Source organism: Pongo pygmaeus, chromosome 9, assembly GCF_028885625.2.
Source record: "Pongo pygmaeus isolate AG05252 chromosome 9, NHGRI_mPonPyg2-v2.0_pri, whole genome shotgun sequence".
Lineage (NCBI taxonomy): Eukaryota > Metazoa > Chordata > Mammalia > Primates > Hominidae > Pongo > Pongo pygmaeus.
This window is the reverse complement of record NC_072382.2, coordinates 17,777,475-17,783,769: the sequence shown is the minus strand read 5'-3', so window position 1 is coordinate 17,783,769 and position 6,295 is coordinate 17,777,475.

The following is a 6,295-nucleotide window of genomic DNA, read 5'->3' as shown; positions in this document are numbered from 1 at the left end:
TATTTTATGCATCTCCTCCGGAGCCCGGTGGAGCTAGGAATACCAAAGCATAGCTTCTCATAGTCATTATCAGCTAGGGTTTTGCCTTAGAAATTATCTTTCAACTGGAGGAATTATACCTCTGTGTTTGGATGGTCTTTCTTCCTCCTCGTTGCCCCGTGTCTTTGATTCTTGGGATCAGGACTCCATGGCTTTAGTCAGAAGGGGTAAAGATGATTCTTACCCTTTAAGTAAGCACCTGGAGTCTGGAATTGGTCTAGGATTAAACAATGCCACAGCCCTGTGAATTGCCTTATCTACCCAAATAGGCCGTCTAAAGAGAATTTATACTTTGTTATCGTCCTAGAGGCCTTCTTGCTTTCTGCTAATTTATACATATTATCTACTGGCCAGGTGCGGTGGCTCACGCCTGTAATCCCAGAACTTTGGGAGGCCAAGGCGGGTGGATCATCTGAGATTATGTGTTCAAGACCAGCCTGGCCAACATGGAGAAAGCCCATCCCTACTAAAAATACAAATATTAGCCAGGTGTGGTGGTGCACACCTGTAATCCCAGCTACTCAAGAGGCTGAAGCCGGAGAATCGCTAGAACCTGGGAGGCCAAGGTTGCAGTGAGCCGAGCTTTCCATTGGTTACTTGGTGTACGCCTTATGTAAATGAAGAGGATGAAGGAAAGTTACAAAGTCATTTACTCTGTGTACACCCTATGTAAAGAGGATATTTCCTGTCACAGCTGAAGTGTTTCCATTTGATTTAGTTCTAGAAAGTCCTTAGGTTCTCTGCCTCCAGGCCCTGTTCTCCTTCCTCAATCACAGATCACTGCAGCCTTGAGGTCCTGGGCTCAAGCTCAGGTCCCACCTCAGCTTCCTGAGTAGCTGGGACCACAGGCCCGCACCACCATGCCCAGCTATTTTAATTTTTTTTTTTTTTTTTGAGCTGGAGTCTTGCTCTGTCACCCAGGTTGGAGTGCAGTGGTGCGATCTCGGCTCACTGCATCCTCTGCCTCCTGGATTCAAGCAATTCTCTTGCCTCAGCCTCCTGAATAGCTGGGACTACAGGCGCCCACCACCACACCCAGCTAATTTTCACATTTTTAGTAGAGACGGGGTTTCACCATATTGGCCAGGCTGGTCTTGAACTCCTAACCTTATGATCCGCATGCCTCAGCCTCCTAAAATCCTATTTTTTTTAAGAGGCCAGGTGTGGTGGCTCACACCTGTAATCCCAGCACTTTGGGAGGCCAAGGCGGGTGGATCCTCTGAGGTCAGGACTTCTCCCATTTTCCCATTCATTTATTCAAGTTTTAATTGAGTATTTACTTGTGCTAGGCACTGTTGTGGCAGTGGACAAACTGTTCAACAAGACAGAGCTCTTGTTCTCCGAACTTTAATGGACTGGTAATGTCTCCCTTCACTTCTCTCCATGTGATATGAAGTGTCCCAGTGTGTGTAGGGGATGTGGGAAAACAATTGAAATGTGGGGAAAATTTTGAAATGTGGCCATGGAAGAGTGATTTTCTCTTGCCTAAGATTCCCTTAGAATGTCCACTTTGGAGTAATGTGGGGGGCAGTCCCGCCCTGGCTTGTCTTGGGGTTTGGGATTAGGTCAGGGCTACATTATGAAATCAGTAAATTCTCCTAAGAATCCACAAACCAGACTAGTTCTTTCAGTTTCTCCAGGGTCCAAAGAGCTGTAGCTACCAAAAAGAGATCCCTGGCCACTAATTAACTGGCAAATGTGGTAAGTTCACCACCGAGGACCTATATTTTCTAAACTAAAATCATGGCACGAGGTCTGAGAAGTCTCCATATTTATGGGATCCACTAAAACTGAGAAGTTTGAATCAAAGCTCTCCCCAAATATATTTGGAGAATAGAACATTGTAGTTATATTCACTAGGCTCACGACCCTAAAACCCTTTGGCTGGCTGGAAATTAGTAATGTCTAGCAGTCAATCAATGATTTTTCTAGCTAGGCCAAGGGTTCAGATTACTCCTCCTGAGAAACTTTCATTCGATCTGGGGAAATGTAAAAAGGAAAAATGAAAGGGCACAATCTCTGCTCCCAGGGAGCATCTTGGTCTGATGAGGAATTAGACATGAAATAACCATAACAGCACAGGTGGTAGGTGCAGCTAGACAGGCAACTTGGAATAAGTTTGGAAGTCCCTGAGTTCCATGCTAAGAAGTTTGGAATGTATCCTCTTGAAGAAGTTCTGACCTGGAGGAGATTAGAGTGTGTGTTGGAGGGAGTGGTATGTGAATGAACTTCAGAGGGTTCACAATCCCCTTGAGATATATACCTGTATTAGTCCATTCTCACATTGCCATAAAGAACTACATAAGACTCGGTAATTTATGAAGAAAAGAGGTTTAATTGACTCACAGTTTCACAGGCTTAACAGGAAGCATGACCATGAGGCCTTAGTTAATGTACAATGATGGCAGAAGTCGCAGGGGAAACAAGCTCCTTCTTCACATGGTGGCAGGAGAGAGAGAGAGCGAGGGGAGAAATGCTACACACGTTTAAACCATCAGATCTTGTGAGAACTCAATCACTATCACTAGAACAGCAAGGGGGAAATCCACCCCCATGATCCAATCGCCTCCCACCAGGTTCCTCCCCCAACACTGGGAATTACAATTCAACATGAGATTTCAGTGGGGATGTGGAGCCAAACCATATCAATACCACAATACAAAAAAACAGATTTTTCTAGAAAGAGTCACCCATAGGTTTCATCAGCTTTTCTTTTTTTTAAGTGTCCGTGGTCCAATAATGTTTAGGAAGCATTATCTAAATACTAGGGGCCAGGCACAGTGGCTCACACCTGTAATCCCAGCACTTTGGGAGGCCGAGGCGGCAGATCACCTGAGGCCAGGAGTTTGAGACCAACCTGGCCAACATGGTGAAACCCCGTCTCTACTAAAAAAAATACAAAAATTAGGCCAGGTGCGGTCACTCACGCCTGTAATCTCAGCACTTCGGGAGGCCGAAGCGGGCAGATCACTTGAGGTCAGGAGTTGGAGACCAGCCTGGCCAACATGGGGAAATCCCATCTCTACTAAAAATACAAAAATTAGCTGGGTGTGGTGGCAAGCGCCTATAGTCCCAGCTACTCTGGAGGCTGAGGCAGGAGAATCGCTTGAACCCGGGAGGCAGAAGTTGCAGTGAGCCGAGATTGCATCACTGCACTCCAGCCTGGGCAACAGAGTGAGACCCTGTCTCAAAAAATAAAATAAATTAAAATAAATAAATATGAGAGAGCCATCATAATTCGGGACACACGAATGATCTGAGGTTTGTGTTTTAGACTTACACTCTGATGGAATGGGAGTTGAAAGGAAAGTTATTCAGAGGATGACACAAACCCTCAAGGGACAGGAGAATGGAGAGAAAAGAAGTCATCTAACAGGTAGAATGCACAGGATTTAGGGCAATTTGGGTGAAGGTGGCAGAGAGTAAGAAAAGTAAGGATTAGAATTATGATTGCAACCCTAAGATAAAAGATGTAAAAGAAATTATGATTGACTTTGAAACACAAATTCTTTAATTTGCCTGGAGATAGAAAGAATAGTTTCACAAATCAAACCCCAGGTGTCTTCTGATCCACAAGGTCATTAGGCAGTTTGTCAGAATTTCATTTTAGTACATGGTGTGTTCAGATAGGAGAGTCAGATACACTATTATCCTCTAAATCATGTGACTCACAGCCAGAAATTCTGTAAGATTCTAACAGCCTAGAGTAACTTGTTTATCAGTATTTAAGATCATGTTTCATGGGACTCTCCAATCTGCAACCCATGTTGCATGGGCTACTCCTCCTTATTGGCGCAGCCAATGAGGAAGGGTAAAGATGATCCTGTGATGGTTTTCAGCCTAAACAACTGTGTTATGCTTTTAACTGTGAAATAGAATCTAAGAAGAAAAGCAGGTTTGTGGGGAAGGTGAAGGTAAGACAATGAAACTGGGTTTGGGCAAACTGCATCCAAGACATCTCTGTGACATTTTATCAGTCAGGAATTTTTTTGGTTATGAGTGACAGAAGCCAACTGAGACTAACATAAGGAGAAGAGGAAATGTTGTGGCTTACATAATTAAAAACTCAAGAGGGCCGGGCACACTGGCTCATGCCTGTAATCCCAGCACTTTGGGAGGCCGAGGCAGGCGGATCATGAGGTCAGGAGATTGAGACCATCTGGCTAACACAGTGAAACCCTGTCTCTACTAAAAATACAAAAAAAATAGCTGGGGGTGGTGGCGGGCGCCTGTAGTCCCAGCTACTCAGGAGGCTGAGGCAGGAGAATGGCATGAACCCGGGAGGCGGAGCTTGCAGTGAGCCGAGATCACACCACTATACTCCAGCCTGGGCGACAAGAGCAAAACTCTGTCTCAAAAATAAAAAATAAAATAAAATAAATAAAAACTCAAGAGGTTGACCTGTAGACATGGCTCTATCAAGTTCCCAGGCACCTGTCTCTCTCCACCTCTTGCCTCTGCTTTGCTCTGTTATGTTGGCATTTTAGGCAGATCTCCCCCCATTTGGCAGCAGTTATGGCCATCAGCAGTTTCAAGCTTTGTCTACCAGCGTAACAGGGATGGCAATACTAGTTTCCCAAAGATTACAGCAAACATCTTAGGCCTAATTGTGATTGACTCTGATTGGATATCCATCCTTGATCCAATTATTATGACTTAATTGGCTAAGTCTGGTGTGGGTGATAGCCTCTAAGACAGCCCCCAGTGACCCTACCTCCTAGTAATCATGCCTTTGTATAATCCTCTCCTCTTGAGTAACTTACTTCTAACCAGTAGAATATGGCAATGTGGAGAGGTTGTCACTTCTGTGATTAAGTTACAAAATATTGTGACTTCATCCTGCTAGTGGACTCTCTTTCTCTTGCTGGCTTTGACAATGCAAGCTTTCATGTTGGAGAGGCTGACATTGCAAGGAAACTAGCATGGCCTCCAGCCAACAGCAAACAAAGAACCGAGGTCCACAGTCCAACAGCCCTTGAGGAACTGGATCTTCCCAAAAACTATGAAACTGAGCTTGGAAGTAGATCTGATCCCCATTGAACCTTCAGATTAGACCCCAACCCCTGGATGACACTTTGATTGCAGCCTCATGAGAGACCATGATCAGGGGACCCAGCTAACCTCTGCCCAGATTCCTGATCCACAGAAACAGAGAAAATAAATGTGTGTTGTTTTAAGCTACTACGTTTTGGACTAATTTGTTATGCAGCAATAGACAACTAATATATCTGGATTGTATGACTGTCCCTGAAGGGGCAGATGAGGCCAGTCTCATGTGAACCATGTGATCTGAGGTCAGAGAATAGGTGTCTTCCCAAAGGAAAATTAAGGTGTAGTTACCAGAAGCGGGATGGAATATCTGGGCAGGCAAAAGCACCAGCTGCTCACCTCACACATCTATTTGGGAATGTAAGGAGCTGGCAATACAACTAGAGATATAGATTTGGCAGTGATTCATATATGGGTGATTGTTAAAACTGTAAGAATGGATGAAATTTCCCCCAAAGAGAGGAGAGTCAAGGACAGATCTCTCAGGAATGGCAACAATTAAGGGGCAGATGGAAAAAGAGACAAAGGTGATTAGGTGAAGGCAGAGGTGTAGGAAGACAAATGTTTGATGTTGCCCAAATTCAGCTTAGTTGGCTGGTAAGACATACATCTGAGGAATTGCAACCAGACATACATCTGAGGAATTGCAACCTTCTGTTAGAAATCTGGGTCTATGTGAGTGACTGTTGAAATCAGGCATGTGGATGATTTTGTTCACCGAGAGAGTATAGATGGAAAAGAAGACCAAGGACTAATCCACACAGAATCTGTATATTTAGGCAACAAGGGAGTAAAGAGGACTCACAGGAAGGGAGCTGAGAAGGAAGAGTTGGAGAGGTAGGAGGGAATCCAGGAGAGGCCAGTCTGCCAGAAGCCATGGGCATTTCAAGACTGATATAGTCAGTAGTGGCAAGTGCTAAAGAGAGGATGCATGTGATGAGAATTGAGAGGAGAATGGTGGATCAGTAATAAGGAAGTCATTGGCATCCTAGTAGGAACCATTTTGGTGGAAATTGGGGGGCAGAAGTCAGATTGAGCAGATTTAAGAATGAGAGAGACATGGGCTGGATGTGATGGCTCACACCTGTAATCCCAGCACTTTGGGAGGCAGAGGTGGGAGGATCACTTTAGGTCAGGAGTTTAAGAGCAGCCTGGCCAACATGGTGAAACCCCATCTCTACTAAAAATACAAAAATTAGCTGGGCGT